This window comes from Cuculus canorus, chromosome 7 (assembly GCF_017976375.1).
Source record: "Cuculus canorus isolate bCucCan1 chromosome 7, bCucCan1.pri, whole genome shotgun sequence".
Taxonomy (NCBI): Eukaryota; Metazoa; Chordata; class Aves; order Cuculiformes; family Cuculidae; genus Cuculus; species Cuculus canorus.
The window spans coordinates 21628190-21644842 of NC_071407.1; the positions used below are offsets into that span (position 1 = coordinate 21628190).

Here is a 16653-nt window from a genome sequence, read left to right on the forward strand (position 1 = left end):
ATAAATATAAAGAACCAGTGTAAACTACATATTCTTACGCACCTCTACTCCTGAGATACCAAAACAATGGAAACATCAGTGGAGGTGCCAGTGCAGATGTGACCGAAGAGCCTTCAGGCACTCACAAATAAGGAACCTCTGCACCTTTCAAGGCAGCACAACTTCCCATCTGCTGGCTTCTCCTCCCCAGTGCAGCAACATGTAACATGAACTCAGTTTATAGCCTGATGCCATGTTTTGGCTGGAAAGCATAGGAGATCTGAACTGAACACTGTGATCTGAACTGAACGCTGTGTTGAACTGGAGTGCAGCACCTGTGTCTGACTACCATCTTGCTGGATCTCCCAGGACCAGAGATGTCCCTGCCACCCAGATGTGGGCAGCGCAAGCCGTCTGGCTCTTCCCCAGGCAGAGACACCTGGGCACAAGGCCCCAAAACTGGCTGCAGGTCCTCTGCTGGGGAGGGAGAGTACACTGAATACTATCAAACGCTTCAGAGAAAAGGGTTAGTCCCAGAAAGAATATATTTAACGTTGCTTACAAACACCTCTCCCATCATCTCCTCCCACTTGTCTGGGCTGCTGTAAGAAAGGTAAGAATATGTTACAGTTCAGGCAACCACTTCCAACATCTCACATCAACACTGAGCAGAAGCAGAACACATCAGGGAGCTCAGCCACTCCTACAAAACTCTTGACAACAACCCCTTCCACTGCCACAAGGACCCTGATCAAACACTCGCATCTTCTCAAGGCATCCAACAAACACGAGCAATATGATGCGTAATGACAGAGGATAAAACCTGGCTTTCCAGAAAATAACATTGGATGGCTGATTTCATCGGAGGACAAAAAAAAAGGAGGTCAAAGTCCTCATTAATGGCTTTATAAGTGTCTGATTTCTAATGCCAAAAGCTCTTGCGCTTAGGTTACAAATGTGGGAGGGAAAAGTAATTAAACGAAAGTACGTTACCCACACTGTCTCACAAGCACATTAACTTCTGTCTCTTCTGCAAAGATAACTTGTACATTGTACTTTTTTGTGCTTTGAAATTTCATCATCTTTTGGAGCAGCAAGAAAGGAGACATAGTGCTAAAAGCATTTCACATTCTCTAGGCTGCTCGTGACTTCACTGCTTTCTCTACATAAATGGCAGTAGACCAAATCAACCCCACTGCCCTGCTGCCTGCTCTCTCTGACCTCCAAGAAAGTACTCCTAAATATTCTGTGACTGCTTGAAAAAAATCTGCTGTGTTCCCACCCCCTCAAAACATTCCCTTTTAAAGCAGTTTATCTTGAAAATACAGTGCTGTCACCTTCCTTCTGCAGGTTCCTGCCACTGTTGTCACTATGGAAACAATCAGACCATCAAATATGTCAGTAAGCTTGATTTATAAAATACGAAAGCTCCAAAGGTAAAGGCTCTACATAAAAAACAATCAAGACAAAATTAGCTTGTTAACATAGAAACACTGGCTTTGAAGGATTTTCAAGTTCATCTGGATTCCTCGGGCACTGCTGTAGTGAGCTATGGCCAAAGAGGGCACAGCCAGCGCAGCCTCATGCACACAGTGACACAGCCAACAGTGGCAGCTATCTACTAGGACAGTGGTGTTGTCTAACCTTTCCGATCCACTTAAAACAAAAATCGGACAGTAATGAAAAGTTAGTATATCCCAAAAAACATTACACCAACGTAAGAAACACACAGTGTGAATTAGAAGACACTTTTCATACACATACCCAGGGTTCGTAGCTACAAACCACAGCCAGGAGGGAAGGAACAAGGCACTGCAGGTGGTAAATCGAGCCACAAATGTGGACTAGGCAGTACCAGCTACACCTGCAGCAGGCTGGACTTGCTCCAGAGACTCTGATACTCTAAAACTGAGCACCAACACAGCAAATAAGCTTCAGAAACTTATTTATTTTGGAAAATGACTAATTTTCAGTCACATAACAGTTTTCTTCAAAGCATCCTACTGATTCTGCACTGTTCAAGAGCCAACACTTACTACCACCTGTGTCCAAGCACAGCTCTATCAGAGCCCAGCAGGCTTTCCTGTGGGCTCACAGACTACCAGAAAAACACCCAAAAGCAACATGTGAACCCAGGTCCCCATCCTACATACTGAAACACCAAAGATCTTTTCACATCAACAGATGGGGCAAAGGTAACCTGTTCAGTAAAAATGAACAAGCAGCAAAAAAAGAGAGGATAAAATGTAATTTATTTCGCAGTAAATACATTAATTCTATGAATACATTGCATTGATGATACTTGTGCCCCTGTCCTTTGGCATAAACAAAGCAGTTACCCTGTTGCGAGAACAGAACCTCTAAACCCAAATGAAGGTTGCCATCCATGTAGAGAAGGAATGACAACCATGTGACAGACACACACCCTGTTGTTCACGCAGTTCTGGAAACTGGGGATGTTCTGCAATAGGCACAGCATAAGACTTAAACCAGAACAAAATGGAATACCTGAAAGCACAACTGCTAGCAAAGAGCTGACCCCAGAAAGGACTGCAGGAGGCCGGAACCTCTCAGCAGTTTTTCAGGCCCAACACACATTCAAAGCTTCTGCTTTGTAGAATCTTTCCTGGTCTTCCTGGTTCATGGGAAATTTCACCTCTGCCAGACAATCGAAGGGAAACTGAACTGCAAATTCCATTAACTTGAACTCTGAGACAGTGACTTGGCTACTGTGAGTCACTGACAGCTGGGAACAGTCCTGCCAGGCTGGGAAAGGCACCAAATCCAATGCAATATCCACCCCTGTACACTCCAGTCCACAAAAGCTCACGCATCTGAAAGGAATCACAAGGATGCTACTGCTTACTGGAGAGGGAGACGGCAGTCTGCTGGAACCAAACCCCTCAGCAGCTGCTGACAGCACAGCCCCACGTGCCAGAGCTCCACCGCAGCACAGCACTTTGTGTTCAAACCTGTTGTCTCCAACAGAGGTCTGGAACCTCGCCCAGTGCCTCAATTTCTCATTTGAGTGCGGTACTGAAAAGTGGGCGTAGAAGGCATTCCTGCAGTAAACTTACGTGCTTACAAGCATCTCCAAACCATCAGTTCTCAGGGCGTAGGTAGTACACTAATATAAGCACTCCAAAGACCCCTTGACACATTCCACATGTGCTGAAGATGGTGTTCAAGCCACGAAGAGCAGCACAAAGAAATGGATACCACAGACATCAGGAAAAAGCAATCAGCTTCTTGCGATACCAACAATTACATTGCTAAATTCAACAACATTCCAAAGGAAAAAATATTTCGTATCTCTGGTCTCGTCAAGTTGCCTAATTAATACATATGAGTCGTGCATTATAGACTGCTTTTGGTAGCTGCATGAAGTTACTGGATGCCTACAACTCAGCCAGTTCCAGGGATATGACAGACAACGTACGGTAACTCATCTAAAAGGGAGAGAGAGAACAGACAAGAGGAAAAAGCAGCTTGATTCAGATCCCTAAAACTCCATCTTTTAGAAAAGAAGTATCAAATTAGGAAATAAGGGAGTTTCTCTGAGGGTTCTGATTTGTCAGGGTTTTTTCTTTTTAAGGAATCCCTGCCTTCTAGAGTAAAACCACAAAACCAGAAGTGTCCTCAGTAAATGCCCAAACACTTCTCAACACAGAAGCTTTGCTTCGTTTTAGGGCTTTTCTCCAAAACCAAGTTTTAGAGAAAAAAGCAAAATGCTATTTCCAGCTCCTCGGAGTCTGACAAAATTTAGCTGCTCACAGTAAAAAGCCCAGAGATGCTCAGCCTTGAGAGCACCACAGTAATTGCTGAACTAGCCCTTATTGGGAACGATTATTCCCTACAGCCCCCCCAGGTACACGGAATTATTCTTTATGGTTATTTAACACAATTACAACCTCATAATCGTTTCTCCTTCCAGGCCAGACCCTCACACCTACCTGCCACTTCTTCCTATTGTTCCTTGTTTGCTTGCAAATGCTTCTACATATTTTACACCTCATGATTGCTCCTGACTGCCGCCTGACAGACAAAACACATCAAACACAAATGGAAACTCTAATTCAATGCATATTGTTGTGCCAAAGATCCGTCAGGGACAAGCTTGTGACACACAGAACCAGTCTGTCAGCTGTGCGCAGCAGAGCACTTGCTGCAGTTACCTCCTGTGCAGGGACTGCACATGTCCTTAGGCAGAGAGGCTTTTCTCATAGATGTCAGAGCAAGGGAATCGCAGAACGAGACCTTGCCCTACCAGGCAACTTTTTTTTGTACACAAACCCAAGGCAAGAACCTTACTTTGCTTTTCACAATTTCAAACATATAACTTGAAATTTAGTAGAAATGGCAAGTCCAAAACCAGCCCAAAACCCAACCAACCAAAAAAATCCAAAACAGATTAAAAAATGAATTAAAATGTGCAACACCTCTTGGACCCTGAACTCCATGGAATATTCCTATAAGGTCAAAAATAAGATTGCGATACCACAGTAGAACATTAATACGAACTTCTGACATCAACAGACAAATCCAAGACAAGATGGAGCAGCTTCAGATCAGACCAACAGCACAGATTATTGTGAAACATACTGTTAAAACAAGTGGATTAAAAAAAACAAATTCCAAATTGCAATTACAAAATAGGAGAGCTCTTTCAACCTCTTTCCTTTTAACAAATACCCACATCTCTGCTAAGAAATGTTTAACAGCTTCATTAAAGATAAGGCAATACTTAAACCATGATTTTTAGGTAATTAATAAACACTTTATGAAAAACACATTACAACTGCATTTCTCTTAGTATGACAGTCTTATCTCTGTTAAAAATTTTACTGTTAGAAAAATTAAGGAAACAACAGTAATTGACTAAATTTAACCCTGTGTACCTCAGCACATTCAAGTTTTATCAAGTTAAACGGTCCGGCTTTCTAGTAGGCTATATAATGTTTTCTTTTTATCTTGAACATTCCAAGCTATTTTTCTTCATAAGGTCAAGATATGCATTTTCCATGCTTTCTGGTATATAAAGAGTCTTTAAGGCTGCTAGCTGGAAGTCTTCGCAATGTTTTACCCACGACTCCTTTGGTTCCTAAAACATGAAGCCAGCGGCAGAGTGGTTTTACGGGGACAGGTATAGAACTCCATCATTTTGAAATACAGAACACATATAAAGAAAATTGCCTGCACAAAACCAACACATTAGTAACATCTGACAGCATAAGGTTTTACAGCTGCTCCTGAAGAACCACCCCCAAAGCTTACATGGGACATAGCCGTTTTGATGGTTAACACAGTCTCATGAAAAGCAGATCAATATAGACTTTACAGCATTGCATATTTACTTTCATCCACCCTTCCTTCAAGTATTAATGATCTCCTATAAACACAGTTTTGTTTGCATGCAGATGAACCACAAACATCATTTCTCAACCATAAAGCACTCAGCTGTAGCTAGAAGCGCCCTGCTAATCCTCTGTTGTTTTCTTCTGCTCCCTGCCAACAGAAACCCTTGTGAAACGGCCCTCCCCCTCCCACATCTTCACAGGCCTGGCATGCTCAGTGCTTCACTGGTTGAAGGGAAAGGTTTCCAGAAATTCCTGCTTAAGCACTCACAGCAGGGCAGTACCATTGAACTCATCCTCCAGCTGGTACGCAGCCTTCTCAATTTGATAAAAGCCTGCTTTGTTTCTCTTTCCATTAATGCCCGGGTACCTCGGCTGCTCTCGGAGGAGAGCTGAGGTGAGGGACCATTGGATTTGGTGAAGAATTCCCACCGCTAACCAGGAAATGGGCAGTCGGGCAGCTCTCTCAGCCATCCCTTCCCATGCTGGCCATGGGGTAGGGAATGTATTTTTATTTTCAAGGTCTCAGCAGTTTCTCTAGCTCTAAACTCAGATCTGATCAAGAGATAAAACATGCTCACCTTTCAGCTCCCCTGCTCTGCAGTGCTGCAGAACACCACACAATTTACACTAAACCAGAACATAAGAGAGCTTTGACAGCTGATGCTCATGTTTTTATGAGCTGGTGGATTAGTTTTTCTCCACTGCAAACCCAAATCCAGTTTAAGTGGACACGTCTGACAAGTCTAAATTTATCAGGTCTTCTGAACATAAATTGACATCAAAGAGGATGAAGTTAAGTACTCACCTTTCAGGAGCACCTTTGTTCAGCAGCCAGCACACAGAGCAAAGGCAAAACCGCGTGGCTCACAAGCACACACTCCAGCTGGGGGGGGGGGGAAGGGAAAGAGTAAAATGGGCCTGGATTAGGAATACACAGGAAAGAGAGATCAAAGAGTACTGTATTTCATACGAGTATGAAGTTCACTGCACACAGCCAAGCAAACAATCACTGGGTTCTGAACATGACTAACCCAACAAGACAGCACACACACACTGCTGTGCCTCCTGAAAAACATGGCAAGGGAAAGTGAAGATAGTCTTTCTTCATCACCAACACTCATCCCCAATTACAGGAATGGAAAAGGAGGAAGGGGAAGAATATGCTAAGCAGTCTACTAATCAGGCTGTTGCAGCTTCCATGACTGTAAGCATCACAGCACAGTAACTGTCACATGAAGACTTTGCTTCACAATGCAGAAGTTAAAACCCACCCTCAGATGAAGCCCTTGATAGAGCAGCCCAGACAGCAGCTTTGCATTGCGCAGATAGCATGCACAGACCACGTACAGAAAGCCAATGTTGTAGCATAGATCTGATGAAAACTAAGGCTTAGGATTTTTTGCTTTAAAAAGGAAAACCCCAAAACCAGTTGACTTCCCAAATTCTTTAAATATCTCCTCACATGAATCCCAGGACTGCCTTTGCAGCGAACTAGAGCCAGCCAGCACATGCCAAGCACAGGCACAACCTTCTCAGGCAGCTGCTTCATGTGACACCTCCTCATCTTCCTCCACCACACCAGAGCCTGGCCAACCTGACAGCTATCCCAAAAAGAACCCACTGCCAGCAGTGCTGAACCTGAACACCTTTTACCATTTACCTTTTGCACAAGTTGACTGGAGCAGCTCAGGGCTCCTCTCCATCCCCCCAGGTGCAGCCAAACTCTGGCTACAATTTAAGATGCACTTTGTTTCATTAAAGAAAAACTCTCTGCTGTCATCCTCAATGCTATAAAGGTTTTGCTCCTGTTCTCCCCATCCCATCAGCTACAGGTCGGCCTCACGCAACACAAACAGTAACTCACAGCCTGGAAGCTCTCCCACCATCACTCACCTTAACACAAACAGGTACAGAGCAGTGCAGCCAGACCTCTAATCTGGTGTGTGTGGTCAGATGGATTTGCAGCTACAGCTTTTAGGCAGAATGCAGCAAGACAAAGCTCTTGAAAGTCATTCCCAAAGCTTATTCACCTTTCTTATCCCCTTATGTCTTTTGATATTGTTTGCCCAACTGCTCCTTTCTTAACCATTTTTTCTAAAGACAGACAGCACCTGAGCCTGATGTGCAATAATGTAGATCTGAATAGGCGGGAAGCATTAAGGAGGCAAAATGCAAGAGGTAGGAGAGGCTGCCAACTTGCCTGAATGTCTCAGAAGCAAACATAAAATAAATGGGTAAGAGACTTAAATTATTCAATCTATTTTCATCAGAAAGCTGACTCTTTGATGTTAGATTATTTCCTGAATCTTTCTACCAGCCTGATATATATGTTCTTATACATTTGTTCTTTCCACCCTTCCTTTGGGCAGACTATTCTGTACTTCTATGTATTCCATAATCTCATTTCCTTGTTTCTAGTTATGCTCCTTCTCACCTTACTAAATTAATTAGTTTCTATCTTCCAAGTGCGTGCCTCTCAAATATTTGTAGACTCTTATCAGGTCCCTTAGCTACACTTCTCATTATCATACAGTCAAGGCAGGCATGTTTGCCCATCAGTCCCTTGGTCCCTACTCATTTGTCATTTGTCTCTCAGCTCTCTTCACTTGCTTTATATCCATCTAGAAACGAGATGTTTGGGTCTGCACACTCGGCAAGTTAACCCTCACGTTTGTTCAAGAAAGAACTTTTACTTTGCAATCCCATATTGATTTGTTTATTGCTGCCACACTGCACCTGCAAATGGATTTCACCACTGTGCAGCTGCTCACTCCAAAGGTTCCGGTGCTTGGAACACCACCAGTGCTTTTCCAGTTCTGCTCGTCCCCTGGCACACACGGAAACACTTTTCAGGTGAAATTTTTTTAACAGCATTCCCTCCAGTGCCTCCCCACAAATGGGGAACACCCAAATTTGATACTTGCATTATTTCTACTATCTCTAGTTCCCCTGTGTTAGTGTCTTCATCCACATCTGATTCAGCTCTAATACTCGGCATCTTAACAATTTTCTAAAAAAAAAAAAAACCCAGCCTGTGACAAAGATGTTAAAAATACATGTTTTGCAAGAAGTTACAGTGAGACAAAATCTCCACGCAGCTGAACATGCTGTGTTCACACTTCTGTTCTGTTGCGAATTCCCTGCTCTCAGCCTGAATTACCTAACACAACAGGCAAATACCAAAATGGACAACCCGACGTACTTAACACAGGTAAAATGCACAGTAAGCCAAGAGCACCGTCACAAGTTGGCAAGGTTCTCCCTCCCTTCCCTGCACACTAATCAGCTGCGTACTGCCTTTGCTGGGCTGGCACACACTGTGTCAAGCCAGGTAATATTCAGTTCTAGGTTTGGTTCCTTGTGCCCCTGCACTCATAATGGCACCACACACCACATTACTCAGGGACAGGAGAAGAGCGGGACCATGTGAGAATCAAAGCCACTGAAAAATGCCCACGGGTTACTAGCCCTGTATTCCCATTCACAATCACCACCTCAGCACAGGAAAGGAAACTTGCAATCCTGTGATCTGGGAACTCTGCAGACTCCAAGATTCCTCCAGAACAGAGGGAAGGAGAGGGATTCTCAGCACATGAACGCTGCAGATTTCTGCATAGCTGGGGGAACAAGATGAATTGAACACAAGGTAGATCTGTTATGGAGCCCAATTCTTGCAAGGATTAGAGAATACCCAATGGAGGTAAGTGATACAAGAATGCTTTGTTTGTTGGAAGCTTCTCAAAAGATCATGTCGTGTCCCTTAAAAAGCGCTGCTCAGGTCACTGTGTGGGCAAGGAGAACAAAGTACTGGCACAAGCGGGAAACAGGCAAAAAGAGACAAAAACAAGAGTTACTGATCGGTTTGAGCATGGAAGAAGGGTATTTGTGGAGGTCCCAAAGATTAGCAACTCTTTTCTTTCATGTTGTTATTAAATAGTTGCAAAAGAAAGCAAAACCTGAAAATTTCAACTGAGCATCCCTTTCAGTGAGGTTGGTTAAATACACAGTAACGTGGATTATCCGAGGAGATCCTAACAGAGACTACTAGGCAGTGCAGGGCCACAGCAACAGAGAAAATGAGAGAGAAATAAGAAATGAGAGAGGGAGGTCTTTAATTAAAAGCTATAAATCACCTGTAGATTACTCTGTAGGAATTTATGTTGTGTGTCAGGGAAAACACTCATTGGATCCGCATGGAGAAAAGAGTAAACAAGATGTTGAGAAAAAAATACTATTCTTCAACATACATGTTCTTAACATAGCTTCAGCTTCAAAGGGTTTCAGCCCACCTTGACTGAAATGGTATTTAGCAGAAAGAAATCCTCAAGAAAATGCAATTAAAATTGTCAGAGCAAAGAATATGCTGAAAACTGCAGAGAAATGATACAGAAAGAATTTTAGTACCCTTCAAATCAGAAAGCACAGGCATGGAAGGAAACTCTTTCAGGAGGTACTGGTTATACCTAGAGCATTCCCAACCTATTTGTCTGTTATTGCCTCCCAGGACAGAGCATCCAGAAGACCCCTTTGCATTCCTGTCTGCTGCTTTAACTGTTGGAAAGCGTCTTCCTGAAGTCCATTCTAACTGGGTGATTTAAGCCCTTTCCTTCTGTTCTTACCTTGTGTGAACACTTGCAGCACACTGTAAAATTTTTAAATTCTTTTAACTTCTCCAGCCTGATCAATCCATCCTCAGAGATCACAGTCATTGCTGTAGCTTTCTCCTGAGCTACCTGTAGTTGGCCCTTATCACTCCTCAAACGTGGCGTGCGACACCAGCTGCAGCAACCCACTGCTCCCAGCTCCCAGTCTCTCAGCTGCAGGGCTCCTCCATACCCATTGTTTGCATTGTTGACTCATGTTCAAAGTATGATCTACTGCAGCACCTGCTGCTTTCCACAAGCCTACTGCTCCTTCCCTGATTGGTGTTTATGCAGCTGATAAATCTTGCCTAACAAGAGGATTACCTTTATCAACAACAAAACACAGAATAAAACTAAAAGTATTTTAAAGTGGAAGGGAGGAATTAAGGCAGAAGAAGCTGTGCATATCCATGTCATCCATTACTGGAGCAATATTTTAGTAAAAACTAGTAATAAATATGAGAATAGAAACACCTTTAGCTCCCACAAGCAGATGGGCACCTATACAGTTTGGTGGGTTTTAACCTCCTTCTCTTTAAGCGAGATAGGTCTGCTTACATCTGTTCAGCGTTTCTGAAGCTCTCACTCATGATTACATGATTGTTCATTATAGAGATGTTATCCCTGCCTCCAAAACCACTTGATCACCAGGTACCACCGGATCAGAGCACCATATTCCACACATCATCTCTCTGAGGGGATATGGCATTCTCATCTTCTCCTCTTTAATTTCTGATAAGTGCATTGCATGACACAAAGTGAGCCAAAAAGGAAGCTGCGTTTTATAATAAAATGAATCACGATATCAAAGAAATAAAGTCATGAAATGAGGGACACAATTTTTTGTTCTACATGTTTGTGCAAGGATGTTTGATTTCTGAAAGCTACCATACAGTATTTACAGCAAGACCTAAAAACATCACCTGCAGTTAAGAGGAGGAAGCTGTATGTTCTGACCAAATTGTTGATAAAGAACCATATAATTGGTTTTGACTATATACTCATTGCTATTTACATGACAGCACCCATCAGGTTAGGATTGCTGTGTTTTATGTATCTATCCAAACACATACCCAAGCACGCACTGTATATCTGCATATACTATCAGATTTCTGTATGCCTGAAAAAAGTCAGCGCCTCTCCCACACACTTTTTAGAAGAGGGAGCACAAAAGTACTAGAAGAGCAGTATTATCCTAACTGGACAAAACCAGAACTGAGGCAGCAATGAGGTAAACTACCAAAGTCCACAGGAAAATGAGCAAGGGACTTAGGTCAAATGTTTTATTTAATCCCAATTACAGTGTATTAACCCCAAAACAATCCTCCCACATTCCTTTCCCTAATCCCCAAATAACCCTCATGTACCTGCACCTAATGCTCATTCACAGTGGCTAAACAACACATTACAACTCTCCAAGAGAGAGCAAGAAACACTTCCATTCTTTACGACCCTGAACGGAGGGAGCCAGACCCACTGTGCTCATTCCCCTTCCTGCCTGTTCACACCAGAGCCTACACGGGCAAGGCATAAGCCAATAATTTATTTCGCAATTGAAGAAAACTCAGAATTGGTCACCACAGACCAAGTCTAGGAGTCGGTTGTTGAGTCAAGAGAACTAAACAACTGCTTTAGTTAACTTCACTCTTGAAACATAAGTATTATGAAGTGCTACCAGAACAGCTGGAATGAGGAAAATTACATCGCAAGTTACAGTACAGCTCCTCTACATGTGAAAAGGCTGCAAGAAACAGAGGATTAGCTGGAAAATGTCACCAAACCTGTCCCAGCCATCATCATCAACACTTAAAGAAGTACGCAGAAAGAGGTCACAGTGCCGTCAGAAGTTAGCATACATTTTCATAGAGAAAAGAGGAAACACTGCAGGAAACGATGGAAAAGAGAACAGGGTCAGGAAGGGACATCTCCCCTGAGTCCCAACAAATCCATTACAGGACCCCAGAGAGATGTTAAAACACAAGGGTCTTTTGTAGCCACGTTTAACACTCCTTCAGGCAGCACAGTGCACGTATTTACACAGAAGAGAAATGCAGCACACAAACTAAAATGCAACTGTGAACAGAAAGAAGCTAAGATGGCAAGACAACAACTGACTAAAGGCACACAAAAGGTAACCGATTACGGAAGGGTACAAATGATGTGAGAAAAACTGATCTGCGTTTATCTCAAACAAATAAAAAACACACAGAGTGAGCCGGCAGGAAACATCACAGGTGTTATACCTGCAGTGTAGTGAAAACCTAACACAGTATTGCAGCAAAGCATGACCTGCAACGAGCCTGCAAAAAGCCATGTGCCAACAGGCACAGTGGGCACGCAGGACAAACATCTACCAGCTACTTCTACGACCCGTTTTGTTCATTTTATATTAATGATAGCTTTCCAATCACTTTATGTTTGTATCCAGGCAACAGCCGCGAATGTAAGAGATCAGGATGCTATTAATACATCTCTAAGCTGGGGCAGATGACAATATTTTACGGAGGTAGTAAAGAATCCGAGGACTTGTCCTCTCCTCACTTACTGGAAAAGCCCCCCATCCCACTCACACTCTGGATCAAACACTAAGCAGCAAACTACTCCTGTTGCACAAATCATCACGCCATACGCTCCAGTCCCACTTCTGGCACACATGATACAACTGCTTCCAGTAAGAGGGCAGAAAAATACCAGTAAAAGTTGGCAGGAACAGGTAATTGGGACAATCCGTAAACTCCTCAACCTGCTTTCCCGCACATGCAGAGTCCCAAGAAAAGGAGGTGGGCATGGGCCAGATTAACTTTGCTGCTACCCTGGATCCGATCTGTTATCCAGCCTTCTCACCTTGGAGTGAGACATCACAGCTTTTGCTCTGATCCTGTCTCTCTCACACACAGCTTTCAATCGAGCAGCATCAGAATAATTTACAGAAGAAAAATCATAGAATCACAGAATAGCTTCGGCTGAAAGGGCTCTCAAAGCCCATCGACTTCCACCCCCTACCACATGCAGGGACACCTCCCACTGAATCAGGGTGTTCAAAGCCCCATCCAATGTGGCCTTGAACACCAGCAGGGATGGAGCAGCCACAACTTCTCTGGGCAACCTGTGCCACTGCCTTACCAAATAAGAGGGTCCTTCCAGTAGAGGTAAGGCAAAATATGCGAACAACTAAGTGGCAACAGGAATGTGTAGCTCACGCTACAAAGAACAGCACATTGACTTCAGCTGAGTACAGTATCCATCCCCTCCATCCAAAGAAATGCCTGTTCACTATTAATATCTTAAGATGAAGCTCAGCTGTGTAAATAAAACCTCTCCTCTCAGCTCAGTCTTCATCATCTCTCTGGCATCCACCACCTTCTCCTCTTCACAACACAACTCTCCGAAGGGCCTTCAGTGGAGGTTTCCCAGTGAGCCTGTTGCTCACATGCACCAGACAGGAATGCAAGCCTGGCTTTATGATATCTCTTCTTGGTAAGTTAATGTTTATAAACAACTAGTTTGGAACCAAGAAAAATAAGTATCAAGCACTGAAGTTCTAAAGGAAATGCTCATGTAAGTGCTGGCAAGTCAGCATGGTTTAAAATGGAAACACATTGTTGGAACTCAAGGGGACCTGCATGACTTGCTGGATGACCTCAAGGACATCACTTGATCTTTCCCACAATAGAAAAAAATCCCCTTACACGATCTTCTTAGGTACCTCACTTTGAGAATCAGAAACCAAATACACTGTAAATCCTCCTGTTATTATGACTGCTGTTACTATGGGGGCTGGAACTGTCGTCAGCAAACAGGCAGGACATAACTTAATTTTCTTCAAATATTTATTATGCGACAACAGAGCCATCTGCTTAACACTCACTATATTTAGTTTCTGTCTCAAAAAACACAAGGAAAGAAGTACCAGCTTCTGCCACTCACACACATCCTTTCCAGCCACACATGCACTAACCCATGGCCAATATCCTTTCAGCTGCAGCACATGAGGAATTGCAGGAAAACAGACAATATTCCAGCTTGGATGAAAACAATTCCAACCACAAATTTATTCACCCATATACCAAAACCAGAAACCCTAGATTTAGCAGTATGAAATAAATTCTAATTTCAGCATTGAGGACAAAGGACAGGATATGGAGGAAAATAGTGGCATGAGAGGAGACAGCTGGCAATGGAGCCTTCTGCACAGTGATGGCGTGCAAGAATTGGACAGATGTAAGGGTTTTACATAGCTACACAGAAAAATGAACTTGTCAGTAGCATTCATTTCCCTCTGGTACATTATAAAATAAACCACCATTTTTAAGTAACAGCGATTACACAGAGGTGCCTTTGACATCTAAATGTATGCTATTCAGCCACTTTTATCACAAGGCTTCTCCTTCCATTTGCGCTGTATTCTTCCATCACCCTGTATGCTTAAATCTTTATCTTGCATGTCTCATATCCTACCACTGGGGCTTGGAGATAATACAAGCCAAGGAGGGAGGAAAAATCCAAATTCATTAACACACATTGAGTGAATTTGCTAATGAGGAAAACAATAAAACAGAAGACACTGGCTAAAATGCGCTCATCTCCTTTTATTCTCCCCTGACCCCTCCTCTACTATTCCAAACCCAATATCACAAATAGCTCCCAACTGCTGGATATTAGAGCAAGACACTCCTCCCCTGATGGTGGGAAGCAGCTCAACGGCTATATGAGTTTGCTATTTCCTGGAGTACTGGCCTTCTGAGCTTGCCATCAGACTTCAGTTCTACCTGCAGGAGGTGAAATTCGCAGCAGTAGGGACCTTCATGATGCTGTTACAGAATTAAGAAAGTGGTATGTATACAAACCAGCCGATCATACCTAAAAACTACTGAAAGAGATTACTTAGCTAACTGATGGAAAGGAAGAAATACCCTAAAGAAATAATCCACTTGGAGATTCTGATGCAGTGATTTGTCCTCTTCATCCATCCCAAACTGTTAAGAGTGAACCAAGTAAGGCATTTCCTTATCGTTTCACTGCCATGAAGTGGATCTCCTGCCCTGATCTGGCCAGAACTGCTGACAGAAGCTGGAGCTGAACCCTAGCCGTGTGCTAGGGGGAGAGTTTCCCCTCCATCATCCACAAATGCCAATACGAAGCAGGCTCCCATAGCAATCAATTAATCTCTTGCAATTACAGGTGTCCTGAAATAGATTAACCACCTTGCTATCCACCTTTAGAGGTACTCAAATTTTATTTCGGTTTGCTTGTGTTGACAACAGGAAAACACAGACCGATATCTAAATACCGTTGAAGTGATCTGCCATTATCTCCATCAGGGTTTCACTTGGGTCACACAATCTCTCTGTTTATTAGAGGAACAATTCCAGATGATTCAACTGTTTTTAAAATATTAAATTAAAGGCTCTGTCTGACAGGCCTAACAATGAATCACTGCTAATTCAGAAATGGCAGAAGCTTATGCAGTGGTTTTGAGTCATTCCATGCTGGCAATGACCAAGTATCAATGATGTGTTTTTATTGCCTATGAAAAAAGTTACTTTGGCACTTCAGAGAAGGGTTATGACAAAGTGCTCAGTCTGGGTGAGCCAGAGACATTCCAACTGGTCATACACCAAACAGATGTGAAACAGCACTTTTCATGAGTTTTGTCATGTTTATCTAGTACTAGGAAGTTAAATGTGATGGGTATTAGCAGAGTTCCTCCACATCAGCACAGGCTGTAAGCAAAGATGGTCTCTCCTGTCTGACTATGTTCCCTCTGGGAAACAGCAGAGGTACAAACAGTGCAGCTACTGCTGCCCCTTCCCCTGCACACACGCTTCCGCCAGCCCCGGTCCACAGGCACCAATACCAATGCTGGCTGCATATATAATTCCCATTAAATCCCTATAGCACCTATGCCAAGCAGTAGGTTTCTGGGTGCAAGGACTGCCTCCTCCCTTCCGTAATAAAACATCCTTTAAATACCAGTCACAGTTCTGAAGGCTGTAGGGACAAACACCCATAAGCTAGCAGGTACCAGAATTAAGTTTTCTTGTACAACCTCACTGCATCCGCCGTAAACAAAAAAATTTCTGACCTAGATGGATTGTGAAAATACAGGGAAAATAAAATTCATGTTCCTAAACTCATTCTTTTAATTCTACCAGCTATTCTCTAAGGAAGAAAGCATCCTACAGATTGAAAGGGGGGGATTGTATCTGCTGGTATTAATTGAACATTTGGAACCCAACAGTGCGAGTTAAGCAAGCAGTGTTTATGTATTAATTCTTCTTACTGATGTTATAGATTATAACATATGGTACATATGATTTGTAGCCTTGAAACACTGGATCTTGGGAACTGAGTGTGTGTTCGCTAGGGCTTTTTTCCCTATCTTTGGAGAATAATGAGTTGGGAAAAAAAAAAAAGTCATACCTTGAATTACTTCCTGTATTTTGGTCTTCTCTTCTGTGAGAATAGCAGTAGTGTTTTGGCCCAAACAATGGTGAATTTTGCTAGCGTATAGCGAGACAATCTGATAAATCTAGGTACTTTTAGGGAAAAAGGAAGTGGAGACATTGAGGGTGGGAGGTCCTGTGAAACAGCTTAATGTGCAGCTTATGAGTCAGTAATTTCCTTTCCTTCTGCAGTCATCTTGTCCAGATGGGGTATTTTCTTTTTTCTTA

The 16653-nt window shown here is 43.0% G+C and overlaps 1 protein-coding gene across 4 annotated transcripts in view; it reads right to left on the reverse strand.

Annotated features, from left to right (window-relative positions):
- Positions 1-16653, reverse strand: part of NDST2 (N-deacetylase and N-sulfotransferase 2) — a 114176-nt gene that overhangs the window by 84698 nt on the left and 12825 nt on the right. For 2 of the 4 annotated variants that reach the window (XM_054070886.1, XM_054070883.1), the window contains exon 2: positions 6142-6219. The exons of the other annotated variants lie outside the window; for them this stretch is intronic. The gene's annotated coding sequence lies outside the window, so the exon portion shown is untranslated. The remainder of the gene's footprint in view (positions 1-6141; positions 6220-16653) is intronic. 4 annotated transcript variants of the gene reach the window in all.